The sequence below is a fragment of the Aotus nancymaae genome, unplaced genomic scaffold (genome assembly GCF_030222135.1).
Source record: "Aotus nancymaae isolate 86718 unplaced genomic scaffold, 86718_ANA_hifiasm-v0.15.2.pri h1tg000108l, whole genome shotgun sequence".
Classification (NCBI taxonomy): Eukaryota; Metazoa; Chordata; class Mammalia; order Primates; family Aotidae; genus Aotus; species Aotus nancymaae.
Genome location: NW_026988523.1, coordinates 36,759,894 through 36,774,387, shown reverse-complemented (window position 1 = coordinate 36,774,387; position 14,494 = coordinate 36,759,894).

The following is a 14,494-nucleotide window of genomic DNA, read 5'->3' as shown; positions in this document are numbered from 1 at the left end:
AATGAATGAATGAATGAATGAGGAAGGAAACTATTGGAACATAGGAGGTAGTCAATGACTATTTAACTGAATGAATGAGGAAGAAAACTGCGGGTCATCAAAATGGCATAAAATCCAGTGTGCTCTCTAGGAAGTCCAGGATGTATCCTGGCTTCTCTTAGTAAGAAATAATGTAAGAAAGGGAGCTTGAGTGAGGAAAACTGTTCAGCAAGAGGAAGGGCTTCTCACACTTTCATGTGCTTGTGGATCACCTGAGGATCCTGTGAAAATACAGATACTGATTCAGTGGGTCTGGGTGGAGCCTGAGACTGTGATTCTAACATGCTCCCAGGGGATGCTGATGCTGCTGATCCGTGGAGAGGCAGCGTGTGCTCTGGCTGCCCAGAGCCTAACTCGATTCACATGGATCATGCTGCTTTCTGGCCAGCCCTCGGCCACAGCACCATCAGCTGCTATGGCTGAGAGAGCTTCTCTGTGACATGCTGGCTTTCCTCAGCCACCCTGGGAAGGGGAAAGTGCTGCCACTCTCTTTGTTTCCCCACCTCAGGCCTCACACTTTCCCATGAAAAGAGTAAATGAATACAGCCTAGCCCTCTCAGTTCAGAGCTGTTCTCCCATCTCTGAGCAATGGGATGTTCTGTTCCACTTTTATGATGTCCATCACACCTCATCTTGAACTTTGCCTGAGACGTTGATCACCACCTGTGGGGGTCTGTCCTGCAAACCGTGACTCTGTGACAGATGAATAAAACACTCAAACACAGAGTACAGTGAATGAGTGGGCTAGGGAGGGTGTCAGCTGCTCTCAGAGCGCAATTGCAGCTATGTGACCCCTCACTTGCTGTTCCTCCTCACGTTTATTCAGTATAGATTTAATAACAGAGGTTTTAAGTCATCACAATTGTGGATAATTAATATGGTTAAAAGAGTTGTCTTATGAATGATAAGAGGTTTGGTTCCGGGGCCCAGAGCAAACACCATTAATGGGTAATATCCCTGGTCAACCTCCTCCTGCGAGGGCCATCCGGCTCAAAGTTTACATGAGTAAACAAGCTAGTTAGAGGAGAGACAAAGGAATGTGGGGTAAACAGACTTAACTGGGGAAGCTTCTATTATCCTTAAACTTTACCCTGTGACCTAATACTCTAAGGTAAGAACTGGCAACCTTCAGCCTGTTCCATTATTACAAGTTATCAAAACCTTTGACCTACCAAAAGGTTTGAGACTATATCTTATAACTTTCCCTAATATTTCCCTTAATATTTTGCCAACCACCCTGAGTGAATCCCAACATTTGCCCCCCAGTGGATTGTATAGTGTTCACTTCTAAGGCCCATGGCCCTGAAATAAAATCCTTCCAAGGGTGTTCAAAGCTCCACTCCAGCTGTCACATGGCTTTTCATGCTTCTAAGTGTCAGGGCCTTGCCCAGATAGACAGGGCTGGGTCTGCTGTCCCAATCTTTCAAGGAGGAAACCAGACACCCGAGACAGGAGCTGGTACTGCAGCCCAGAGCAGCCTCACAGAGCACGAGGCCCGAGGCATTGTCCTCACCACAGATGTGCAACCAACACAGAGGTGGAGCAAGAAAAACACATTTCCGCTGACGCCGCTTTTTTAGGCCTAGTTGAAAGTCAAGTGAGGACAGCAGCAAGCACAGGTCCTGGGACCACACTACGTGTGTGCGAGGCCTCGTAGGTCTCGGCAGAGGCCTGTGGAGAGGCAGTGTGTGTTCTGGCTGCCCAGGGCCTAACTCAATTTGCACAGATCACGCTGCTTCATGGCCAGCCTTCGGAGCTCGAGACTAGTGTCTTCTCTCGAGGATTAAAGAAAAAAATCTTCTCACAGTCTATGCTGGAGGCCACATCACCAACAATGTTCACACCCCATGCAGCTCTGAGAAGGCAGAAGCTCCAGGCTCAAAAGAGGAAATTTAAAATTTCTCATTGGGAAAGTAAGGTACCCCCATCCCAGAATGAAAACTGCACAGTGGCAGAACAAACTCCACCCTAATGTGGGTGGGCCCATCCAGTCTGTTGAAGGCCTGAATAAAACAAAAGAGCTGATTCTTCCTCTAGTGAGGGGAAACTCCTCCTGCTTTGGGTTGGGACATAAGTTTTCCTGCTTTCAGATGCAAACTGAAAAACGGCTCTTCTTGGGTCTTGAACTTGCTGGTATTTGGACTGAAAGAAACTACACTATTGGCTGTCCTGGATCTCCAGCTTGCTGACTGTAGATCACGGGCTGCGTCAGCCTCCACAGTCATAAGAGCCAATTCATTCTAACAGATCAATCTCTATGTGTGTATGTGTATGTGTACATATGTATATGTGTGTGTATATGCAGATGAGGTGTATATCTGTGTGCTTACCTCATGGGTGCATGTGTGTACACACATAAAAACATATATACACACAAGCACACACATCCTGTCGGTTCTGTTTCTCTAGAGAACCCTGACGAACACAGTGATTGACAAAGGTGTGAGAACCAAATGGGCCGGCTGAGCGTCTGCTCTCCAGGCTGGACTAGAGACAGCCCACCTGAGGAAAGGCTTCAGTCTTTAGGACAGACACATTTTTCTAGTTTGCAGCTTTGTGCTGGTCCTGAGTGAAGAGGAAGGAGAAAGTGAACAAATTCCCCATGCTGTAGCCTAAAATAGGACAGACCCAGTGAAATGGGTCTATCTGTAATTTAGAATGGGTAATACAACAGAGAGCAAACCTCAGCCTCAAATATAGTGTGGCCTGGAGTGGACTCGAGTTCTCGAAGGACAAAATCTCGACTGCTGAGCAGTGGTCTCAGGAGGCTCCACAGAGGCAGAATGTCTTCTTTATTTATTTATTTATTTATTTTTAATATATATTTTATTGTGCTTTGGGTTTTGGGGTACCTGTGAAGGACATGCAAGATTGTTGCATAGGTACACACATGACAATGTGGTTTGCTGTCTTTCTCCCCATCCCACCTATATCTGGCATTTCTGCCCATGTTATCCCTCCCCAACTCCCCACCCCCCCGCTGTCCCTCCCCTAGGTCCCCCCAACGGACCCCAGTGTGTGATGCTCCCCTCCCTGTGTCCATGTGTTCTCATTGTTCAACACCCGCCTATGAGTGAGAACATGCAGTGTTTGGTTTTCTGTTCTTGTGTCAGTTTGCTGAGAATCAGAATGTCTTCTTTGGGGGAAGAGCCCCACATACTAGGAGAGCAGTATGATTCTTGTGACTGTGGAGGCTGATACAGCCCATGATCTGCAGTCAGCAAGCTGGAGATCCTGGAGAGCCAGTAGTGTAGTCTCTTTCAGTCTAAATGGCAGCAAGCTCAAGACTCAAGAAGAGCCGTTTTTTCAGTTTGAGTCTGAAGGCAGAAAAACTTAAGTCCCACCCCAAGGCGAGAAGAGTTCTCCCTCCCTTACTGGAGGAAGAATGAGCCCTTTTGTTTTATTCAGGAAACAATGGACTGGATATACCCATCCACATTAGGGAGGGTAATCTGCTCTATTTAGTCTAATCACTCACATGTTCATCTCATCCAGATAGACCCTCACAAAACACTCACAATCATGTCTGACCAAATGTCTGGACACTGCGGCCCAGTCAAGTTGACACATAAACTTCACCATCACAACCATAAAGGTGGTCTCGGCTCCACACATTTTCTGGGGGTTGTTTCTGTGTTGGTTCAGAACTCTGAGCTGTTACTTTTAGGGTCTCCTCAAAGAGAAGAGAGGCCCAGCTTCCCTCAGGTTTGTGGTTAAAATAAAGCTATTCCAGGATTATGCACACTCCCTTTTTGTTGTCTTTTGTCACTCCTCGAAGTCCACCTGTCTCTTTGACATCTAGCTGACCTCTTTCATGTCTCCTAATTTCACCTCAACTAGCCAACCTTATTGTCTTTCCCCTCTTCCAGTCTCCCCTGATTAATACTGCCCGCTCAACCGAGAGCTCGCCGTAAGAATAACTACCACTTATTAAAGAATTCATGTGTCAGACCTTATGCTAGGCTTTTTGCATAAATCATCTTATAGGCACAACAGGCCTATGCAATACATATCTATTACTGTCCCTGTTCCTGGAACCAAGCTGGGTCCGGCTGTGTTATCTCAAGGCCCTATAATGAGAAGCAGATAAAGCAGGAAAAAGGGAATGTATTGCTTTAACTGGATACAGTGAGAAGGCCAGAGATAATTCCACCAGACCAACTCAAAGTGTTAGAATTTTCTTAGTGCTTATATAGGTTGGGGTTATGTGACTATGTGCAGTATAGCATTCGCCTAGATCCATTGGTAACTAATTTTGTTTCAACTAGAAGGTCAGAGGCAAAAAAAAAGCTTGCTAAGTCTGATTAAAAGGACCCCAGTACCTTCAAGGCCTGTCTCCTATGGTATTAGAGTGATTATTTCTATCTTCTCTCCTTTACAGCTTGGTCTGGAGAACTGTCTTAGACTCTCCAATGAATCTATTCAAACAGTTGCCTCTGTTTCCTTGACTCGTCTTAGATTTCATTGACCAGAGACAGGTCCTGGCACTAGGAATGTAAAACTGTTCCTTTTATTTTGGCTTGCTCCAGGTTAGGGAGAAGCCCATGCGAGGCTCCTACTGACCTTATGTTTCATTTCCAGCTTTGATGTCTGGGCGCCGATTTCCCTGGGTTTAACTATTTGCTCATGTTAAGGCAGCATGACAGAAATCTGTCTGTGTAGCTGGGTGCTATGCGGACCTGTCTATGTGACTGTCATGCAGGCCTGTCTGTGTGATTGTCAGGGAGAACTGGCCTGCCTCATTCCTATTTTACAGATGAGGGAAGTGAGGACTTAAAGGAATTAGTTTAGCCTAAGACCACACAATAGTAAGTCAGAGCTAGAACTGTGCATCCCCAGAGTCCACGCTTAGTTAATTGACCAAATGTCCTCAGTGGGTATCATGGGCCACCAAGTCCTATTTGGGCAGAGAAATTTGTGAAGCAGGAAAAGAGCACATGATACTTGGGGCCGGAAGGCCTGGTTCCTGTACAGGCCACTACCCATTGCTGTTAAGCTCTCTCAGCTCTGGTTACCTGGTCTGTAAAACTGGAAAAGAAATATCAGCTGCTCGGATTACATCTGGAAGGAGATAAGGTTTGCGTAAACACCATGCAGATGTTCGCGGAAGCAGGTGAGGAGCTGCCTGTGTTTGTTACAGAGTTTGCATTGCTTTCTGTTTGCCTTCGTTGGTCCCTCTCCTATCATTACAGTGGAGCAGCTGCTGAATTGCAGAAGCATACTTCAGGAGAAAATGATGGAAAATAATCTGGTCTTCTTTTTAATGTGAGGGGAATGGGAGGTGTGGGAATACAGACATTCAGCGTGTCAGGGATTACATAACCTCATAAAATCCTTCTGATTTGAATGTCCTGTGGTCATTTTCCAGAGAAATAAAAGCAAAGGGGTGATGTCCCCAGAGACATTCTTCCAGGTCGCTTATTGACAAAAGAACGTGTTTGCTTACAAGCAGGCTTTGAATAAATATGAATTTCCTGGGTGGGGCCCAGCATATCCTGCAGCTCTAAGTTTCCTGGCATCAGGCAGTTGAACAGATGAAGGGTCTGATGAAGAGAGATGATGAAGTGAGAGTGTTCAGGCTGCCGGGTACCTCAGGGCCATTCCTCCATGCCCAGCCTCAGCCTCCCTTCCCGCCTCTCCACCATGGCTCTCTCCATGTCTTGTGTTCACCCCACACCTCCGAATGCCACACCCACCTGTGTCTTTAAGTGCAGCACACCACAGAGCAAACCCGATGCATAGGTCTGGTGCAGAGCCGGCCTTGTGCCTACATTGGTGCCTACATTTTTTTTTTTTCCACTGGGCGAATTCGTTTATTGGGATCACCGGGTGGACACGGAGGAAGGAAGGACTGAGCTGCTGCTGTCCTGGTCTGGGGATGGATCGGTCACCAAGGTTAGGGGAGGGAGCCCAACACCACAGTAGTAAAATAATAAAAAAACAGCAGTCAACGGGAAGACCCACTGCTTGGGATGAGGCTACTCTGAGGTAAGGGGTATCCTAGCCGCCCCAACACACACATTCTCCTACCGGAGGCCTGGCCTGTGTTAGCGCAGGGAGCGTGGGACAGTGGGGGAGGCCAAGCGGTAGCAGCGGTATCCCTCCAACTCTTGGGGAGAGTTGGGAGAAGACATGGGAGAGTCAGGCTGAGAGGCAGGTGCCCCTCCCTTGCCTTTCTTCCGTACGTCCAGCTGCGCTCTCTGTCAAAGTCACTGTCACCTGGCCTCACCAAAAATAGAATGAGCTCTGCATGGGAAGGGAAGGAGGAGGAGGGGCTGTGGCCATAACCATGGGGTAGCAGGGGTGCAGGGAGGGCCAGGGAATGGCTCAGGAGGACCCTCCTCAGCTGACCCAGGGACTCCAGGCTTCAGGCTTTAGGGTGTGGGAGTGGTCAGAGAGGGGCGAGTTGGCTAATTTTCAAGTCTTATTATTAGAAAAGACCTTGAAGGGCACCCACTTCTTGTACTTTTCTCACGCTTGGGCCCCTCCACAGCATCCCTGCTGAGACATCAGGCAGCCTGTGCTGGAATGCCTCCTGGGCCAGGGAGCTCAGCACCTCCCCAGGCCTGAAATCACTGAAGGTTAGAACTGAAAGGGGCCCTTGAGACTGTCAGGCCCTGTGCATGCTCGTGTGTCCTGTCACTCTTCTTGCACTCTGAAAGCGACCGCCCTGTCACTCTTACCCTTAAGAAGAGTGTGCTCCCTGTCCTTATCAGCCACACTGCCTCCTTCAGATGTCACCGTCAACAGCTAAACCGTGGGGCAAGGCAGCGTGGGAGCTCCTCCTCTCTCCTCACCACCATTCGCAAACTCCTTCCCTAAGTGTGTGTTCTTATTTAGTATGAATTCATATTCAGTGCCTACAACTGAGAATTGTTGAGAAGTCTTCAGGAAGACCCACCTTGCCACTAAGCACATCCTCAGTTTTGCCTACAACTGAGAATTCACATTCATATGAAACATGTATTCATATTCTGTGCCTACAGAGCCAGGTGCTTGCTGTACTAAGCACTTGGAATACATTGGTAAACAAGGCAGATATAAATAATTGGTAAACAAGGCAGATTAAAAAAAACTGGTATATAAATACTTGGTAAACAAGGCAGATATAAATAATTCTGCCCTCAAGGAGCCGACATTCTAGCAGAGAAACAGACAGTGAACACTAAACATGATAAGTATGTAACTTATGTCATAATTTAGAAGGTGGCATGTGCCATGAAAAAGAGGAAGTAGAGCCAAATAGAGTGATTAGAATGCCCAGGGGAGGCTGCAACATTAAAGAGAGTGGTCGGGGAAGTCCTCATGGAGAAGGTGATGTGAGCAAAGGCATGAAAGCTTCCATGGCCATATGGGCAGCCTACGGGTGTCAGAGGAAGGATGCTCCAGGAAGAGGGCATAAAATAGCATCACACTCAACAAGTTTGAGGCTAGACAGCAGGGAGCCACGTGGAGACAGTGGGGAGGGGACCAGTTAGGAGACCACGACATGATCCAGGTGAGATATTATGACAGTTGAGATGAGGGTGAAAGTGGTGGCGTCAGAAGTGGTGGAATACTGGGCATATCTTGAAGCTAGAGTACCCAGAATTTTCTGATGGTTGAAATGAAGATTCATGAGAAAGAAAAGAATCAACATGACACCAAAATATTTGGCCTGGGATTCTAGAAGAATGGCAACTCCATCCTGAGGTGGAGAACGCTGTGAGTGGAACAAGTTGGCAGAGAAGATCAGGAGTTTGGGTTTGAGTAAGTTGCACTGGAGATGTGCATTGGACATGCATGTGGAGATGTTAAGGAGATAGTGATGGAAGACTGGATTCAGGAGGGAGCTCTGGAGACATACATGTCAGTTATGGCATGGGGGATGGCACGAGGGCATCAAGGGTGTGCATAGTGACAAGGTGGGCCCTCTTGACTACTTCAGAAACACTTTTGGTCTGCCAATTCAGGTTGGCCAAATGAGCACACCCTTTACTTCTCCCCCTTGCAAAATCCACCAAAATGTTAGGCTTATCATTTATTGGTCATTGTCCCAACAGTACTACATGTATTGTGTCACGCCACCTCAAATTAACTTATGAGAGAGCTGTATTGTGCCCATTTTACAGATGAAGATGCCACAGTGCCGAGATCCAGTTATCCAAGACCACAGGATTAATATGAAGCAAGGTTTCAAACTCAGGAGGTCAACTCTTTTTTTTTTTTTTTTTTTGAGACGGAGTTTCGCTCTTGTTACCCAGGCTGGAGTGCAATGGCGCGATCTCGGCTCACCGCAACCTCCGCCTCCTGGGTTCAGGCAATTCTCCTGCCTCAGCCTCCTGAGTAGCTGGGATTACAGGCATGCGCCACCATACCCAGCTAATTTTTGTATTTTTAGTAGAGACGGGGTTTCACCATGTTGACCAGGATGGTCTTGATCTCTTGACCTTGTGATCCACCCACCTCGGCCTCCCAAAGTGCTGGGATTACAGGCTTGAGCCACCGCGCCCGGCCTAGGAGGTCAACTCTTAACCTCTGTGTTATACTGATGTAGCACGTCTTCCAGCAAATCTAAACTTGAGCAATAAAAATAAAATCCAAAAGAGAAAATGTCACAAGATCCATGAGAATGTAGGACTCAGGTATACAACAAAAAAAATTTCAAGCTGACAGCCGCACAGCAGCCCTAGAAAGCAACGCATCCAAAGAAACTCAGAAGACTCGGCGAAGATTGTGCTACTCCCACCAGAGCAAGTCTCATCCACTACAGAAATTATAGAAATAAGAACACAAAATAAAGATTCTAAGCAGGTCCTGGTCGGCGCTAAACAATGAGATGAGCTATGTTATTCTTCAATAACAATTACAGCAAATAGAATGACAATTAGAGACCCAGGGAAAACAAGACAGTCTAAAAAAGTCGTGGTTCAAATTTGATGCAACTGAAGTGTGGGTAACTCGATAATTAATGGAGTGGAAAAAGAGACCTTCATTCATAGAACATTCTCCTTTGAGTGCCCAAGGTTTAATCACATAGTATTTTATTTCTTTTTCTGTGGGCCTAATCACAGTACTTGGTTCTACAGTAAATCGTGTTTACATAATCATAATGCCTTAACTACTGTTTAAGGGTTTTCAATTTTTAGAATCAACTCCAAAAACAGAACACTTAATTATGGCTACTTCAGTATTTAAATTCTATAAACATAATCAACAAAAGTGATCTTATGGCTCACAGAAATCTGGAGGTGGAGAGCAAAGGAAAGTCTACATGCACTAATTTCCTTTTTTCATGTAGTGGAGAATCAATATAGAATCTTTCCAATATTAATACATCAATAGGCTGGGCATGGTGGCTCATGCCTGTAATCCCAGCACTTTGGAAGGCCAAGGCAGGTGTATCACCTGAGGTCAGGAGTTCGAGACCAGCCTGGCCAAATGGTGAAACCTTGTCTTTACTAAACTACAAAATTAGCTGGGTGTGGTGGTGTGCCTGTAATCCCAGCTACTTGGGAGGCTGAGGCACAAGAATTGCTTGAGCCCGGGAGGCAGAGGTTGCAGTAAGCGGAGATTGTGCCATTGCACTCCAGCCTGGGTGACAAAGCAAAACTCCATCTCAAAAAAAAAGAAAAAAAATACATCAAGAAATTCAGATTTACATGCATTCTTTTTAAGCATAAATCTAACTACTAAAAAACTAGTAATATTACAGATTAAAAAGATGAAGTAAAGGAGACGGGAAGAAAGAAAAGTTATATAATGCCCTAAATTCTTGCTCTTTCCTACAATGTAGTTAATAGATACCATCTCATATAATTTGGATGTGTGTTTCTGCCCAAATCTCATTTTAAAATGTAATCCCCAGTGTTGCAGTCAGGGCCCAGTGGGGAGGTGATTGGATCTCTGAGGCTGGAGGAACTCATATCTCTTACGGAGCTATGTAACTGAATGGTTGTCAATGTGTGCATTCAACTGACAGAGTTAAACTCACGTGTGGATTCAGCGGTTTGCAAACCCTTTCTGTGCAGAATCCCAAAACCGGAACTTCCAGCCCAATGCCGGCATACGTACTAAAGAGCAGGAAACTTTCTCTAAAACTCAGGAGAAACGTTTCCTTGAAACTGCTCTGCTGTGCGTTCGTTCACCTAAGAGAGTTGAATCTATGTTGAGATTCAGCGAGTCAGAAACACGTTTCTTCTAGGAGCTCATGAATGGTTTAGCACCAACCCCCAGGTACTGTCCTCACAATAGTGAGTTATTGTGAGATCTAGTTGTTTACAAGTGTGTGGTACCTCCCCCAACACTCTCCTCCTCTCCCTTGCTCTCGCTATGGCCATGTGATGTACCTGCTCCCACTTTGCCGTAGGTCATGATGGTAAGTTTCCGGAGGCCTCCCCAGAAGCTGAGCAGATGCCAGCAGCATGCCTCCTGTGCGGCCTGCAGAACCGTAAGCCAATTAAACGTCTTTTCTTTATAAATTACCCAGTCTCAGGTATGTCATTGTAGCAAGAGAGAATGGATTAATACACTTAAGTGGATAAATCAAGAATTTACATGCATCATCAAGTTACTTATATTCATGTGCTGACCGGATAACTAAAAACAGAAAATGTTAATCACAGGAGTAAATGCAAGCTATAGGGAGGAGAAACTTTACCTTTTATTGCATGTCTGTGCCAGCTGTCTGATTGTTATACATGGGTAAAGAATAGGTGCTCACGTTTTAATATGGAGCTGCATCAGAGCCTTCTTGTACATTAAACTCAAGTGCAGCTGCAGTTCTAACTGATGGCCAGTAGGTGTCACTAGGTCCCCTGGCTGTGCCAGGCTGGGAGCAGAGTAGGCAGGAGAGCTGACTGCTCTGTCTCTTTGGGGCCCTGACAGGAAATGGAGCAAAGGTAGGCAGCAGCTGGAGGCCGGTGACTTGCCAGCAGCAGAGCTGGCATTCTGCACACAGCTGCAGTTCTTAGTGCAAGGGCAGCCCCAGATGGCACCACCATGGGGAAAATATCCCGATGGAGGAGGTGCAGAGAGGCTGGACTGTGCCAACCTGCATTAGGAGGGCAGAGACTGTGAGAAAGCAAAGAAAGCCAGCCATGAGAAAACAGAAACTGAAGCAGAGAGCAGTACTTGCATCAAGCGAGAGTGCCTGAGCCCACATTCCCTAGATCCACCACGTGCCAACTTTGTTCCTGCTGCAAGCTGCTTAGCCCAGGTGAGCTGAGCATCCTCACCTGAGAATGGGATGACAGCAGTACCCACCCCAAGCAGTTGTGAGGACTGAAATATCCATAAACATTTTAGAAACTGCTTCGCAGTTTGTCAGTTTCTTACAAAGTTAAGCATACGCTTACTGTACAACCCAGAAATTCCCCCCTAGGTTTTACCCAAATGAAATGTAATCTGAGAGTTACAGAAGAACCTATACATGTATATTTTTAACAGTTTTGTTTACAGTCACCCAGAACCAGAGACAAGCCAAATATCCCTTAATAGGGAAACGGATGAACAAATTAGACAAATTCCATGCAATGGTATCCTATTCAGCAATTAAAAAAAGGAGCAAACTCCAGAAACACACAACATAGATAACTCTCAAATGCACTATGCCAAGCAAAAGAAGCTCCTCTCAAAAGACTGCAAACTGCGTGATTCCATTTTGATGACACTCTCACAAGGCAAACTATGGGGACAGCAAACACATCAGTGGCTGCCAGAGACTGGGATAGGGTAAGAGGTTCACAACCAAGGGACACAGAAGAAGGAGATGTTGTCAGAAATAACTCTGACTTCCTGGTTGTCACTCCTGCCTCCCACACAGGGTGTACCTCTTCTCGGCTCCCCAGGGCTGAAGGTGCCATCCTGGGAAGCAGTGGGTTTCTCCTTCCGTGGAAGTAACCAAGCAGAGGCTGGAGGAACTCTTAGCGGAGAAGTGACACAAGTCCTGAAAGCTTTCACCACGGACAGACAATAAATACATATTTCACCCCTGATCCTATGACATGTGATAACTCTAGTCATTTCTTTTCGCTTCTCCCTTCTCGTCCTAGCCCCTCCTCCCCTTCTCTCTATTATCTTCTTTTCTATGAGAAGGGCCCAGGAATCTGGTTGTTCAACAGATCTTCCAGGTGATTCTGATGCAGCCTAGAGTTTGAGAGTCGTTGCCCTAGAGAAAAGAGCAGCTATGCTCTAAACTGCAAACAGATAGGGAAAGAATTGCACCTTTGTGATGATGAAGGAAAAAAGGTGGCCTCGTACTTAACGTATGTGTACTTAGCCATATGTGCAGTTGGAGGCTCGGGAGTTCAAGCTATAGACTTACAGAGCAAACTCAGTGAGAACATAGGTGCAGCACCCAAAACACCCTCACAAGGGTGAAGCCCTTCAACTATGATGCCTTCAGGAAGCAGCCACAGAGTCCAGGAAGAAGAGCGATGGCAACATAAAGTCGTTTCAAACAGTGTGATAACATTAGCAAGGCCATGGGCAGCACGCAGCTGGGAGGTCATGAGATATTCATCACAAGTAGGACTGTGACTAAGGTCCTGCGTACAAAGAGGAGATGTATGGGGATGCTGAGATAAGAAGAACCTGTGTTCAAAAGAGATCTTTAAAAACGACCGTCATGGTTCTACAGACCTGAGAATGGGGTTAACAAGACAGTTCTCATTCAGTGAAGGAGGCAGCCTAATAAATTAAGAGAACGATGAGGCCTCCAGGTTTCGGGTTTTCCAGAATTGGAAAAGATCAAATGCAAATGGTTTCTACGTTATGCTTTTCAGCCATAATTCAAGGCCTTGCCTCAGAATCAGGCACCTGGCCTCATGGTCTCCACGCTGCAGGCCCTGGACCTGAGCTGTCTGTGGCAGGTGCTGTCCCCCTGGACATGTTGTGCTGGGGGACCTGACCATCCTCTTCATGTTTGATTTCCTGCCTGTGTGCGACCTGCTAACTTGACAAGAGCCTTCCTTGGAATCAAATGACACTGCATCCTTTTTCCCGGGAGCATGCTGTTTGGGTCCATTTGAGGAGCCTCTGACAACACGGCAGCACAATTGAATGAAATCCCAGGCATTCCATTTGGAGGCAGGGATGGTCCCTCTGGAGACACAGGTGGGTCCGATGTCCTGCAAGGACTGGGAAGGGTTTTGTGTGGCCTGGGGATAATGACAGGTTTGTGGGTCCCAACTGTGACCACCACCTAGAGACACACTCTAAGAACAGAAATTGAGTGTGCAGGCTCTGCAGACAGATACCCAGCTCTGTCACTTTCTAGCTGGGTGAGTCTGGACAAGTTATGAAACCTAGTTTCACATCTTTCTAAAATGGAAATATGAAAATATTAATGGTACCTACTCTTGTAGGACCAGTAGGTTCCTATGTCCGCTGTGCAGTAACAGACCAATTATAGATCAGCAGGGTTTGCAGCAGAGAAAGAGTTGCATGATCACAGCGGCACTAAGTGAGGAGATAGAAGACCCTCAAATCCATCTCCCAGAAACGTTCTGGGCTGAGGTTTCAAGGGGATTGTGGAGGGTGAGAGGATGGAAAATTGGGGGTGTTGATTGGTCAGGGGAAGGTGGAAAATCATCAACATTTGGAAAATGCATATTTTGGTGAGTCCGCTATTCATAAAGTCCTTCAGGCCTGCCAAGTCAGTAGCTTTATCAATATGCAGGACCTTAGGGATTATCTCAAAGGGAGAACTTAAAGTTTTGTTATTTATAGAACAGTTAAGGGGAACTATAATCTGATAAGAGGGTCTACGTGATTCTGAGGCAATGGTCACCAAACAGCTGTGGGGAAGCAGTCAGAGAGCAAGCTGGTCGCATGATTAGTGCCACAGGTGCTGCAAGCTCAGTTTATTTTGGCCTCTTTCCCTCCCTTTTTCCTTTTTCCCTGATCACTTTTAAAAAATTGATAGAGAAGTTTTCACTACCCCATCGAACTGAATGGAATAATGGAGTGATGTCTCTGGTTCAGGTCCAGGCGCATGTTGGGACCTCCGCACGGGTGAGCTACAGTGACTGTGACTCCTGTGGGTGAGACAGACAAGGGTGAGTGGACCACTTGGCTGTACAGGGATTTCATGGGAGGGGCTTATGCTGTAAACATTGTTAAATTGTTTGGGATATAAAAATTGTTCAGATTTATAAAATATAGGAAGGCAATGGAGACCACTCCCTTCTTTTCCCTGCCCCCAATCCCAGGCTGCAGAAAGACAATTAGATAACCTAGAGGTGTTGGTCCCTTTGTGATGCTGCAAGCAACTTTTTCAGGATGGCCTTGAACTTGGGTGGGAAAGCTGGCATGGTAATGGGAATGGGTCGGGCACTGGCTGCTGAGGAGAGAGCATTGTAAAGACCGTGATGACCTTTAGAATTCTGTAATCAGTGGATTTGACCATTCGTGGATGGCCTGAAGTTCTCTAGCATGTAGTAATTCATAAATTTACAGATACAAAATATTGAAT